The sequence below is a fragment of the Panthera onca genome, chromosome X (genome assembly GCF_046562875.1).
Source record: "Panthera onca isolate mPanOnc1 chromosome X, mPanOnc1 haplotype 2, whole genome shotgun sequence".
NCBI lineage: Eukaryota > Metazoa > Chordata > Mammalia > Carnivora > Felidae > Panthera > Panthera onca.
Window position 1 is genome coordinate 108,510,512 of NC_138357.1, and position 15,053 is coordinate 108,525,564.

Genomic DNA, 15,053 nt, shown 5'->3' on the forward strand with positions numbered 1-15,053 from the left:
TAAAACAACAGGGAAAAAAGCCACTGGGAACAGAAAGCATGAAGGGAGATATGAGAAGATACTGTGACCCTGATCAATAATGGAATGCTAGCAAAGAACAAAAGTAAAAGAACAACAAAGAATGAAATAAAACAACTCCTGGTTAGAACTAAGAAAATAATTCAAAAAGGAAACCCATGGGGCCATGGGTCTAGCAAGGCAGAGACAAAGCAATATTTGAATACTGTGAATGGAAGAGGGAAAAAATGGTAAACGAAAACTAAGAAATTCTACATGACAATGATGTGCCACCTGGTACTGTCTGTGGTCTCCTGCCTAGTGGGTGCTCAACAAATACTTTGTACATTAACAAATAAATCAATGAACGACTAGAGAACTTCAGGAGAAGCAACAAGCCATGTGCCACTGAGAAGCGATATGCTGGCACAGTAAATCTTTTCTGGAAAGCAATTGAGCAATATGTCTCAGAAATGCACAAGAAAGTTACCCCAATAATTATATTTCCAGTAATTTATCCTTGGCAAATACTCTCAGAAATGTAAGCAAATGTTTATGTGCAAAGATCTTCACTGCAGTATCATTCCATAATCAGAAACTTAGGGAAATCTAAATATTCAGTAACAGAAGTTTCAGTAAATATATTGAATATACTTATACAAGTTAGTGAAACTCATTAAAATGTGATTTTGAAGGCCATTTTATGATAATATGGAAATGTTCCCAATGATGGGTGAAAATAGTAGGACACAAAAAGAAGTAAACTATATCAAGTTTGAAAATGTCAACAACTTCGAAATAAACTTTTGTTTAAACCTAACCCTCATATGGAACCACAAAAGGCCCCAAATAGCCAAAGTAATTTTGAAGAAGAAGACCAAAGCAGGAGGCATCACAATCCCAGACTTTAGCCTCTACTACAAAGCTCTAATCATCAAGACAGCATGGTATTGGCACAAAAACAGACACATAGACCAATGGAATAGAATAGAAACCCCAGAACTAGACCCACAAACGTATGGCCAACTCATCTTTGACAAAGCAGGAAAGAACATCCAATGGAAAAAAGATAGTCTCTTTAACAAATGGTGCTGGGAGAACTGGACAGCAACATGCAGAAGATTGAAACTAGACCACTTTCTCACACCATTCACAAAAATAAACTCAAAATGGATCAAGGACCAGAATGTGAGACAGGAAACCATCAAAACCCTAGAGGAGAAAGCAGGAAAAGACCTCTCCGACCTCAGCCGTAGCAATGTCTTACTTGACACATCCCCAAAGGCAAGGGAATTAAAAGCAAAAATAAACTACTGGGACCTCATGAAGATAAAAACCTTCTGCACAGCAAAGGTAACAACCAACAAAACTAAAAGGCAACCAACGGAATGGGAAAAGATATTTGCAAATGACATATCGGACAAAGGGCTAGTATCCAAAATCTATAAAGAGCTCACCAAACTCCACACCCGAAAAACAAATAACCCAGTGAAGAAATGGGCAGAAAACACGAATAGACACTTCTCTAAAGAAGACATCTGGATGGCCAACAGGCACATGAAAAGATGCTCAACGTCGCTCCTCATCAGGGAAATACAAATCAAAACCACACTCAGATATCACCTCACGCCAGTCAGAGTGGCCAAAATGAACACATCAGGAGACTATAGATGCTGGAGAGGAGGTGGAGAAACGGGAACACTCTTGCACTGTTGATGGGAATGCAAATTGGTGCAGCCACTCTGGAAAACAGTGTGGAGGTTCCTCAGAAAATTAAAAATAGACCTACCCTATGACCCAGCAATAGCACTGCTAGGAATTTACCCAAGGGATACAGGAGTACTGATGCATAGGGGCACTTGTACCCCAATGTTTATAGCAGCACTCTCAACAATAGCCAAATTATGGAAAGAGCCTAAATGTCCATCAACTGATGAATGGATAAAGAAATTGTGGTTTATATACACAATGGAGTACTACATGGCAATGAGAAAGAACGAAATATGGCCCTTTGTAGCAACGTGGATGGAACTGGAGAGTGTGATGCTAAGCGAAATAAGCCATACAGAGAAAGACAGATATCATATGTTTTCACTCTTATGTGGATCCTGAGAAACTTAACAGAAACCCATGGGGGAGGGGAAGGAAAAAAAAAAGGTTAGAGTGGGAGAGAGCCAAAGCATAAGAGACTCTTAAAAACTGAGAACAAACTGAGGGTTGATGGGGGGTGGGTGGGAGGGGAGGGTGGGTGATGGGTATTGAGGAGGGCACCTGTTGGGATGAGCACTGGGTGTTGCATGGAAACCAATTTGACAATAAACTTCATATATTGAAAATAAATAAATAAATAAATGAATGAATGAATGAATAAATAAATAAATAAATAAATAAATAAATAAAAATAAACCTAACACTCTCAGCCCCAATCCAGATGTCACACACCATTTTTGAATCTGTCTCCCTCTCTTTGCCTGCTTGAATCATGCATGATACCCCCATCCCTTGTTCTTCTGGATTCCAATAGCAATCTAACTGCCCTTCTTTTTTAAGCTTCTGGAAGGCAAGAATTACATCTCAAATTCATGCCTCCTTTCATAGCCAGTAAAATGCCTTGCACACAAAGCACTCATCACTTATTTGTAAATTCAAAGAAAATTATTATATGTCTATTGCATGCCTCGAACTACTAAGAAGTTAAAAGAGCATACACATGGACTCAAGAGATTTGGGTCCAAAATTAGGCTGTGCATGACTCTAGGCACATTAACCACATTAGGCCTCATTTTCCCCATAGTAAAACGAGAATGCCTTAGGTCAGCGTTCCCAAAGAACCTTAAGATGCAGATTCATGTACAAATGCTCCCAAGAAAGACGAAGGTTGGGGGTGTCAGAAAGGGAAAAATCCAAACAAGGGTGTGATCTCAGGTAAACTCCCAGCCTAACCCTGACCAGGGGAGCTCCAGTCACACATATAAAAGCTCCAACACTGCCCTACTTGAGTCATACTCAACACCTGTCAGTCATTGGCCAAGATGCCCTGTTGCAGGGTGGGACTAGGAGTGGGACCGTAACACTAAAGTCCCAGGCACTTCCTGCTCTGTGTGTCTGGGCAAAGCAGCTCCAGTAGTGCAAGTCCTGGCCATCCTTCAGAAGAAAGTCACAGGTAGAGGCCTTTAGAAGCAAAAGAACATAGAAGCTGTGGGAGGCACAGCATTCTGGGTAGAGGTCAATGGCCACTACAGAGGGTTTTGGAGTAGGTGACCTCTAAGCAAGTTTTCTGATTCAAATTTCAACAAGAGTCTTTTATATTTAATCTAGAAGATATAATCCATAAGAGACTCTTAGGGATTGAGAACAAACTAAGGGTAGATGGGGGGTGGGGGAGAGGGGAAAGTGGGTGATGGGCAGGGAGGAGGGCACTTGTTGGGATGAGCACTGGGTGTTGTATGGAAACCAATTTGACAAGAAATTAGATTTTAAAAATCTAAAAACAAATCTAAAAAAAAGAAAAGAAAAGAAAGGGGAGTGAGCCAGGTTCAACTTGAATCAATTGGGTTAATAGGATTTGTAAGAAAATAGTTATTCCTATTCCTAAGGTATCTAGAACCAAATCTCCCTATCCCTGATATGAATACATTAGGTTATATGACAATGAAAATTAAGGTTGTAGATAGAAGGATGTTTAATAATTATCTGATTTTAAGGTCAGATTATGCTGAATTATCAGGATAAGACAACTATTTCACAATCTTCTCTAAATGTGGAAGGAGGAGGAAGAGAAAGTGTCACAGTATGGGAAATGAAACTAGACATTATTTTTTCCCAATTGTTTTCTTGTTAATTCTTTCCCCAATAGCATAAAATGAACAAGAGTTCAGCTATAAAAACACCTGGGAATTCTTTATCTGGCTATCAAAATTTTATCTGTCATAAAATTAAAGCAAAAATAATCATTTTGGGGTATAAATATTTCACGAATAAGTAGTTATAAACTGATCGTAATTTTTCCACATTTTTGAAACACATTTTTTATCCTTTTATCCAAACAAATTAACACCAATGCACTGACAGTGGCATACACATTGGATACAAGCTTCTGGAAATCCAGGTTACTGGGTCATATCTCCATAACACAGTTGCAGAGGAGGAGATAATGATGTCCACCCAGTACACGACTACAAAGAAACTCACCAACAACAGGATAGTCTGGGTGGCCCTTCTCTCTGGGGAGACCCTCGAGGAGAGGCTGGAGCTGTGTAGCTGCTGGCACTGCCTCTGATGCCTGGACAAGAGAATCACCATATATGCACTAGAGAGCAGCATGGCGCCTATAAAGAAAACATCCCTGGGTAATGTCAAAATGAGAAGCCGTCCCCTGATGATGGAGTGTATGGGGGAAACCGAGCAGTATTTACTGACATGCAGTAGATGGATCTGGGTCGTGTTAGAAGAAGCAGCAGTATACAAGAGGCACTTACTATTGAGAGACAAACTAAGAACCCATAAGACAATAAAAGGACGGAAGACGCATTTTGTGCATTTATGTTTAAACCTGACCAACCAGGAGGTGCTGGTGCTGGTGATGAAGGCCTGGAGGATGCTCAGGAGGCAGGTGATGTTCATGGACAGACATCGTGTCACTCCGTTCATGCAAAATAAAGCCTTATATTTGAAATCGTTCAGAAAGTTTAGTGTTTCCAACAGGTCTGTAGACAACAGCACAGTGAAGAGTTTCATCGTGTGGACAAATGCCAAGTGACAGATGATCAGGTTGGTGGGCTTAGGCCTGCGATCCAGAAGGTGTGTGAAGATGTGGAAGAGAAGGAGGAAGCTGTCGGCTGAGATTCCTATGACTGCTTGTAGATATTGTCGTATTTTAATGGTCATGTAAACGGAAGAAGTGATCTTCATGGTCACAAAGAAAAAACATTTTTAGCTGGAAGAAACAGGTCTCACATCAACAATATCATTTACTTTGTTGTCATACTCCTCGCCACATCACAGTTTTCATCTTATCCATATTAGTTCACCCAATTAGTGAGTAAACCTATGTTGTACAGAGTATTAGAAATACAGTCTCTCTTAAATATGGAGAACAAACAGAGGGTTACTGGTGGGGTTGTGGGAGGAGGATGGGCTAAATGGGTAAGAGGCATTAAGGAATCTACTCCTGAAATCATTGTTGCACTAGATGCTAACTAATGCGCATGTAATGCACTATATGCTAACTAATGTGCTAACTAATGTTGCACTATATGCTAACTAATGTGGATGTAAAGTAAAAAAAAGAAAACTAAAAAAAAAGAAAACAAGATATAACTTAAATCTATTTGGGAAGATAAAATAAACATATATAAAATCACTGGATGCTAAGTCGATGTACACTCAAACATCAACACCATTCAGAAAAAGAGAAAATGCTAAGTTTAATCTGAAAGACATTCTAAAGGGGGTCAATCTGCAAGTTAGCCATGAAGGAAACATAACCTTGAACTGGGACCTCTTCAACACCAATCACTGCTTCCTGAAATCCTGAACAATAAAATCCTGCCTTTGAATCCAGCCTTCTCTCTCTTCACCTTCTTTCCCACTGAACTTGTATCTCAACTCTTTACGATATCCAGATTCTCAAATCCTCTTCCAACCCTTTGGTCATTATTTCCTCACTTGTTCCCTACACACACCTACACAGACGCGCGCGTACGCATCCCTGTATTTCTTTTTCAGTTTTTCCATCCTACGATGTTCTTCTTCCTTTCCCCAAGTTATTTAAAAAATCACAGTTCCACAACCAAACTTCCACAAACACTTCAGTGATTCTTCAGCTCATAAACTGCCTCTAACACCCACAAAATGATTAGAAACGATATGACAGTGTATAATTAATGTCTAAACCCTATGGTACTAAATTTGGCTGCTATGAGCATTTCTTCTTTCTCTTCAGCTAGGCTGTAATCCCCCAAGGGCAATGTATTGTACCCCTTCACACCAACTGGCAGAGATCTAGACAAACCACAGACAAACACGTGAGAGATGACATCTCCCCCCAGTAAAAATAATGATTACCAAAGACAATCATACAACATAAACTTCACTTTATAAAATAACACATGAATACAATGCAGAATCAGCTTGTGGATGCATTCTGACATATTACTTCAGGATGATAAAGCAGAAAATGAAAAAAAAGAAACTATCAAAAACATTTTACAAAATACACATCTTTAAATGCATCTTCAGGCTGATTCATTTAGGTGTTTATATGTCTGAGGATCACAGTTTATCACATTATTGTGATAAATAGTATTTTATGCACAGACATCTGGCTTGTAAAAAAATATGAAACCTGAGGCACCAGAGTGGCTCAGTAGGTTGGGCACCCGACTCTTGATTTTGGCGGTCATGATCTCAGTTTGTGGGATCAAGCCCAGCTTTGGGCTCTGCACTAACAGCACAGAAGCTGCCTGGGATTCTCTCTCTCTCCCTCTTTGTCTGCCCCTCCTCTGCTCTCTCTCTCTCTCTCTCTCCCCCCCCTTCTCTATCTTTCAAAATAAGTAAATAAACTTAAAAAAAGAGGAAACCAGGCAGCCGAAGGCAGTAAGAATGGGAGGAAAGCTTTTGTGATATGGCAGGTGTCTGACTACAACACAGTGACTATGTTCTATCTGGATGTCAAAAGCCGATTTTTTTTATGTTCCCTACAGTCAGTCTTAGGAGAGATTTAAATTTCCACCCTATAGAATACTTCCCAAAATGAGAAAAGTATTAATGATTCTTAGGAACGATGCTTCATATGTTACTGATTCCATGAAAATCTATTTATAAACAAAAGGAGAACACCTGGAGAAGACAAGAATGGGTTAAGCAGGGTACATAGACTAGATTATCTGGGGTTCATATCTGCATGTGGCAGATACTCCCTTCCTCAATGGTTCCAACAAGTGCTTCATAATCTGCACATTTCATCCTCTGCCTATGTCTTTGGTTCCTTCATCCTTCTACTGATTCACCTTTTTCCCCTCTGGCCTTGGAGCCCTGGATCTTCTAAGCCTTAAGCATCGTCATCTCTACCCCCAGCCAGGGCCACTTCACAGGCATTGGAATCACTTGAAACTCGGCTCCAGCTCACTGATTTCCAGCTCTGAGACTGCCTTCTCGAGACACACTTTCCTGTCCTTCAACCTGTTACATCCCTCAATTCTACCTACCTTTTTTTCTCATTCCTCAGGCTCTAATGTTTTGCTATCCTCCAGGAAAAGGAGAATACATTCCTTGTGGTGATATGTGATGCCACCAAAATGTTTAATTGATGCAGATAATAGAATCTACATTTCTTCACTCTATTAGACAGCATTCATGTCTACCTAAACATGACTAATTTTTCTAAAGTCCAGTTTACTACATTATTTTCTTTTATGCCTCATGTCTAAGAACTCTTGGCGCAAGAAGAAATATGAACGGCAAATAAGCACATGAAAAGATGCTCAACATTACTTGTCTTCAGGGAAATGCCAACAAGCCACACAGTGAGGTACCACCATGCATCTATTAGAATGACTTTTAAAAATGGCAACACTAAGTGCGGACAAGGATGCAGAGCCACTGGAACTCTCGTTACCGTACGTGTAGCACAAATCTACTCTGCAAAACAGTCCTAGAGTTTCTAATAAAGTTAAATATAGTGAGCATATACCCAAGAAATCCCACTTTTAGGTATTTACCTCAGAAATGGAAGCATGTCCACACAAAAATCTGTACCCAATTGTTAACGCCAGCTTTATTCATAATTACCAACACGGAAGCAACCCAAATGATCCTCAACTGGGAAATGGGCAAACCAACTGTTGGGTATCATTCCATATAAACAATTGTTTTACAATTGGTAAATGGTAACAATAAATGTTACAAATGGTAACAATAAACAACATTGTTTAGATGGAATGATACCCAACAACAACAACAAAAATGAAGTACTGATATATCCAACGGCATAGATGACTCTCAAATGTACTGTGCTGAGGAAAAGAAACCAGACCCATGAAACTTCATATTGTATTATTCCATTTACATGACATTTCTGGAAAAGGCAAAATGATAGGGATGGAGAACAGATCAACAAATGCCAGAGCCCAGAAATGGAGAAGGGAGTGGCTAAAAAGAGGGAGCGGAGGGAATGTATTGGGGCGACGGAACTGTTCTGCATCCTGATTATGGCGGTGGACACGTGGCTGTACACATTTGTCAAAAGTCATAGCACAACAGTAATTTACAAGAGTAAACTTTATGATACTGCAAATTTTTAAATAAAATTTGTAAAAAATATGAAGTGTGGGTGAGGATATAGAGCAAATGGACATTTATACAATTTTGTTGGGGTGCAAATTGGAATAATCGTTTTGGAAACAATTTAGTATCATCTCATAGAGTTGAGTATGAACATATCTGATAGTCTGGCAATTTTGCTCCATGGAGAAGCTTGTGCCAGAAAACATGTATGTGTGTGTATGTATATATATGTATGTGTGTGTGTGTGTGTGTATTCCCCTCATACATATATAACCCACATATATACCCATAACATATATATACCCATACAGTACTTTGTAATAAAAAAAAATCTGGAAACAGATTTCCACTAGCAGGAAAATGGACGAATGTATTGGGAAATACCTAGGGGCAATATTCAGTTCAGGGGTGTTACAGTAGGTTGCTCCTGCTACGTGACCTCGGCACTAGCTCCTATTGGCCAGCTCTTGATTCTGCAAACCTCCTGATAGGGTGTGAATGTTTGTATCCCCTCAAAATTCAGGTATTGAAATCCTAAATCCCAAGGTGATGGTATGTGGAGTTGATTGGATTGGGATTAGCACCCTTATAAAAGAGATGCCAGAGAGCTAGCCTGGACCTTCTGCCATGTAAAATTACAGGGAGAAGATGGTCATCAGCAAAGAGGCTGGCTCTCACTAGACACCAAGTCTGCCAAATGCCACGCATGATTTTGGACTTTCCAGCCTCCAGAAGTGTAAGAAATAAATGTTGCTTCTAAGCCACCAGTTTGTGGTATTTTTCATACAGCGCTAAGACACCTCCTATCAACTCGGTAAGCCCCAATTCCTCCAGAAAATTTCCTTTTTTCTTATCATAGCCAGGCCTGGTTTATGTTTCTTGCACTCAAGAACGCTGAAAGGTACAAAGCCCCATCCAAACTTAACATCTGCCTTCAACACATGTAGAGCCATCACCTTCCAAATCACTCACACTCAAACCTGGCATCACTTTAACAACTTCATCTGCCTCACCACCCGTCATTTCTACCTCTTTAACATGTCACACATCTGTCTAAAATAAATGCAGACCTCTGTGAAATCACAGCAGCAGATAAACCTGTTTAAATCTCACTCATTCCTTGAGAACTAGTTCAAAGTCAGTTCTTGCCTTATCCCTGCCTCCTATGCCTAGCCAGATATAACCACTCTTCAACCTGAACTTTCCTAGCACAATTTGCCTCTTTTCCTACCCCTACTAGTGCATTCAACTAATATTTAACGTGAACCTACTCTGCACCAGGTACTGTTCTAAGGGCTGGAAATAAAGACATTAATCCTTGGCAGACAGAAAATAAACAAAAATCATAAAATGTTTAGTAGGCTAGTGAGTGTTCAGAGAAAAAGTGAGAAGAGAAGGGGTGAAGGGGTTAGCAAATGTCATGGAGTGTACCATACTAGATAAGATGGGCACAGAAGGTCTCAGGAAAGGCAACATTTGAGAAAAGACCAGAAGGTAGTAAGCAAGTGGACCAAGCGGGTATCTCAGGGAAGTTCATTCAGGATGGAGAGAACAACAAATGCAAAGTCCCCAGGTCTGAAGCAGGTCAGAGTTCTGGTGAAAGAATGAAGAGGCAGAGAGAATAAGAGGGAGAATAGAAGGAGATGAGATGAGAAAGGAAAGGAGGAGCCAGGTCAGACCAGAGGGCTTTGGTGATCCTGATGAGGACCTTGGCTATTCCCTGAATAAGACGGGAAGCCTCTAAAAGAGTCTTCAGCAAATATGGTCTAACTTACAGGCTCATTCTAGGTTGCAAATAGACTAAGGTGAGGAGGCTGAGCAGAAGCAGGAAGACGAGTTAAGAGGTTGCTGCCCTTTGGCACGATGTCGGGGGAGACAGCATAGACTTCCAATCTCCCTATGTTCTTCTTGGAAACAGAAAAATCAAGGAGGTAGCTTAGAAAAAAATTAACTGAAATGAATCTACATGAACCCAGAATACAAATTGGATGCAAGAGTAATGTGGGAATAGCAGCTCTGCACAAAAGGAGAAAAGACCAAGGGATTTCTCGTGGTCTTAAGAGCTAGAGAACCCAGAAATTGCCAACAAATCATCACCACAAAGAGGAGGAGTCCCTCCTGAGAAGGGAAGGCTCAGTGGAATAATTTGAGAAAAAACGACAGAAACAGGAGGGGGCTTCTCAGACACACATTTGCACATGTGAGGTGAGTCCGAGAGCACCACAGGGAGGGCTCACTTGCTGGGCAGCCTGATCCCACAAGCTTCTGAGAAAGAGCTCTGCAATGAGGACATCCCAGGGCAAGAACTTTGAGGGAGGAAAAGGGATAGTCCAGATCTGGGGGATGATGGGACGGGAAACCAATAGAGGCAATTTTCAGAAATAAATGGACAGATGGCTGCACTTAGAGACCATGTTTTTTTATTTTATTTTTTAAATTTTTTTAAATGTTTTATTATCCATATTTGAGAGAGAAGGAGACAGAACGTGAGCAGGGAAGGGGCAGAGAGCGAGGGGCGGGGGGGTGACACAGAATTTGAAGCAGGCTCCAGGCTCTGAGCTGTCAGCACAAAGCCCGACACAGGGCTCGAACCCATGAACCGTAACCAACTGAGCCACCCAGGTGCCCTGAAAGACCATGTTTTTTAATATGTCAAAGTAACACGAGAAGAGGGAGCCCAAGAGCTCTGCAGCTTGGAAAGCTACCCTGGTCGAACCCACACGAACTTCCTCGTAAAAGTACAGGTAAACTTCTCTTACTTAAACATGAGCAGCAGAAAAGGGGAGCATGCAATTTGACATGCAAAAATATCAGTTTTCTACCTTTTTTCTTCTTTTAATGAGGATAAGGAGAGCAGGTAATTATTGTATGCTCTAGCAATGCAGATTATACATAGATATACTATAGATAGATAATACAGCTATCAAAATCAGACGAAGAGGAGACTGCAAGGAAAGAAGAATACGTTTGCCTTGTAAGAGTAAAAGGAAATCACTAAAGAATAGACACTCTGGAAAAGTCTGAGGAGGCAAGAAGTTACTAGCTAACTTAATATTGCCCAAGGTAGAGACACAGTAGACAGTAGTCAAGAACCTCTGTAGCTCTGGGATATGGAGGTAGGAAACATTTTTGCATTAGGACCCTAGAGTCTCTTCAAGAATGACAAGAACAACTTTGGAACTCTCAGTCCCACTCCCAGGCAATGAGCCACGTTCCCAGACACTCGAGCAACTTGGGGAAAGTGCCCTTGGAAAGTCAAGGAACTTACCCTGCAGCAACCAGAAGCCAGAGACCGTATGTACACTATTTAGGGGGCATGAGCCAGTGTTGCCTAAGGAAGCATATGGAGCTGTCACAAGACCAGCTCCTCCATATGCTTCTAGAACATGTAATCTAAATTTCTGAGGAGGGAGACAAAAGATCTGCTACATAGAAAACAGAACTTCTATTTCAGAGCATAAGAGGTGTCAACAGCTTCAGTGGAAAGTAGTCTGGCAAGTAGGGGAAAACAGGAGCTTGAAATCAAACGGATCTAATTTCAATTCGCGTTTCACTCAGTAAAGGTTATCTTGGGTCAATTCCTCACTTTCTATGAGCCTCACTTTTCTCTACGGTGCCAGTAATAACATATCTGGAATATCACTGTGAGGGCGGGCATGTGGAGGTATGAAAGATCTTAGTTCTTCCTTCTCTCCTTCTTCTTCCCCTCCCCCGCTCAAATCACCTTTGTAGGTCAAGTGTAACTATATCTTACATATGGGGAGACTACTTCTTGTTCTGGCTTCAGAACTTAAAACAGCTAGCTCTCACTCTCCAAAAACTTACTCTGCTTAAAATTTAACTTCACTTGGGGCGCCTGGGTGGCGCAGTCGGTTAAGCGTCCGACTTCAGCCAGGTCACGATCTCGCAGTCTGTGAGTTCGAGCCCCGCGTCAGGCTCTGGGCTGATGGCTCGGAGCCTGGAGCCTGTTTCCGATTCTGTGTCTCCCTCTCTCTCTGCCCCTCCCCCGTTCATGCTCTGTCTCTCTCTGTCCCAAAAATAAATAAAAAACGTTGAAAAAAAAAATTAAAAAAAAAAAAAATTTAACTTCACTTATAAAATAACAATTTCTACTCGGGACACATATTAATGATGTTTTAAATAGCTTTTTCTAGTTCCTGCCCGACTGTTTTGTTATACACCATTAAACAGTCGTTACATTCCATTTGTGGTTGAAGTTCTCTCCGCTTTGCTTTTACGGTGTCATATTGGTTTATAAACCACGTGGGAAAACTGCCAGATGAAAGGCTCTTCATCAGTGCAAGACATTAGTATTCTATCTTTTTAGAAGAAGAGTTTACTCTCTAGGCATATGGAATTGAATCTAATTAAAGGCATTTGCATCATTTAGTTCTAGCAAAAGCAACACTGTCATTCTGTCATATTAATTTTGTTTCTGTCACCTTAATGTGTAATGGCTGGGTCTAAAAAGCTGGGATGCTTGGCCATGCAGGAGAACAGTGAGGAAGGCATTTGAACAGTATCATCATTCGCTTCATCCTCACTGGCAATCCAAGGGGCTTCCTGAACTAAGCTCTGGTGGTTATAGCCATAGGGGTCCAACATCACAGTTTCCCACAATGCGGTATAAGAAAATCACACTCAGTAGACAAATACACAGAACAAGCTGGTTAAGAGCATCAGAGACCATGTGACTCCTTTCTGGTCAAAAAGTGAGGGGGAAAAATCACAAACCTGCCAGACAGCAAACAACCATTATATCTAGCTTGCGAGAAGCAACCATGTGCAAACAAACACTTATCCTTACAGGAACTGAATAATCTCCCCCAAATGAGCCACATTTCCATGACCTCACACCACCTTACTTAAAACCTGCTTTAAACCGTGCCCATTGACCTTAAGGGTAAAATAAAAATCCTTAGTAGAACTTATTCAAGGATTTCAGGCCCGGTGTTAGATGATAAATGACAACTGACCCTAGGCCTGTGTGTCAGGAAGGTATAGGAAGGGATGGGGACTGTGTTGAATGACAGAGCATAGGGGGCATTTGACCCAACTTGTTTCTGGATGAGGATAGGAATGCCCGACCTTCCGAGTGATGAAGAGAAGCAAGAGAACTAGATTTTGAAATCTGGTTTTTATTTTTATTTTTTAAGTTGTTGTTTTAATTCCAGTTAATTAAAATACAATGTTATATTAGTTTCAGGTGGACAGGATAGTCATTCAGCACTTCCATACATCTTCCTGTACTCATCACAAGGATACTCCTTAATTCCCAGCAACTGTTTCACCCATCCCCCACCCACCATCAGTTTGTTCTCTATAATTAAGAGTCTATTCCTTGATTTCTCTCTCTCTTATTTCTTCCTTTTGCTTGTTTTGTTTCTTAAGCTCCACATATGCATGAAATCATATGGTATTTGTCTTTTTCTGACTTATTTCACTTAGCATTATACTCTCTAGCAAATTCGTCATTGCAAATGGCAAGATTTCATTCTTGTTTATGGCTGAACAATATTCCATCGATGGACACTTGGGATACTTCCATATCTTGGCTATTGTAAATAATGCTGCTATACAAGAATGAAACTAGACCACTTTCTTACACCATTCACAAAAATAAACTCAAAATGGATGAAAGACCTGAATGTGAGACAGGAAACCATCAAAACCTTAGAGGAGAAAGCAGGAAAAAAACCTCTCTGACCTCAGCCGCAGCAATTTCTTACTTGACACATCTCCAAAGGCAAGGGAATTAAAAGCAAAAATGAACTATTGGGACCTCATGAAGATAAAAACCTTCTGCACTGCAAAGGAAACAATCAACAAAACTAAAAGACAACCGACGGGATGGGAAAAGATATTTGCAAATGACATATCAGACAAAGGGCTAGTATCCAAAATCTATAAAGAACTCACCAAACTCCACACCCAAAAAACAAATAACCCAGTGAAGAAATGGGCAGAAGACATGAATAGACACTTCTCTAAAGAACACATCCAGATGGCCAACAGGCACATGAATAGATGCTCAAAGTCACTCCTCATCAGGGAAATACAAATCAAAACCACACTCAGATACCACCTCACGCCAATCAGAGTGGCTAAAATGAACAAGTCAGGGGACTATAGATGCTGGAGAGGAGGTGGAGAAACGGGAACTCTCTTGCACTGTTGGTGGGAATGCAAACTGGTGCAGCCGCTCTGGAAAACAGTGTGGAGGTTCCTCAAAAAATTAAAAATATGACCCAGCACTGCTGGCAATTTACCCAAGGGATACAGGAGTGCTGATGCATAGGGGCACTTGTACCCCGACGTTTACAGCAGCACTTTCAACAATGGCCAAATTATGGAAAGAGCCTAAATGTCCATCAACTGATGACTGGATAAAGAAGTTGTGGTTTATATATACGATGGAATACTACTTGGCAATGAGAAAGAATGAAATATGGTCTTTTGTACCAACATGGATGGAACTTGAAAGTGTTATGCTAAGTGAAATAAGTCAGGCAGAGAAAGACAGATACCACATGTTTTTACTCTTATGTGGATCCTGAGAAACTTAACAGAAGACCATGGGGGAGGAGAAGGGGGAAAAAAAGTTAGAGAGGGAAGGTGGCAAACCATAAGAGACTCTTAAAAACTGAGAATAAACTGAGGGTTGATAGGGGGTGGGAGGGAGGGGAAAGTGGGTGATGGGCATTGAGGAGGGCACCTGTTGGGATGAGCATTGGGTGTTGTATGGAAACCAATTTGACAATAAATTTCAT

General features: G+C 40.8%; 1 pseudogene; it reads right to left on the reverse strand.

Moving 5' to 3' along the window:
* Nucleotides 1-3,982: 3,982 nt before the first annotated feature.
* Nucleotides 3,983-4,884, reverse strand: LOC145713998 (vomeronasal type-1 receptor 90-like; annotated as a pseudogene).
* Between the last annotated feature and the right edge of the window lie 10,169 nt (nt 4,885-15,053).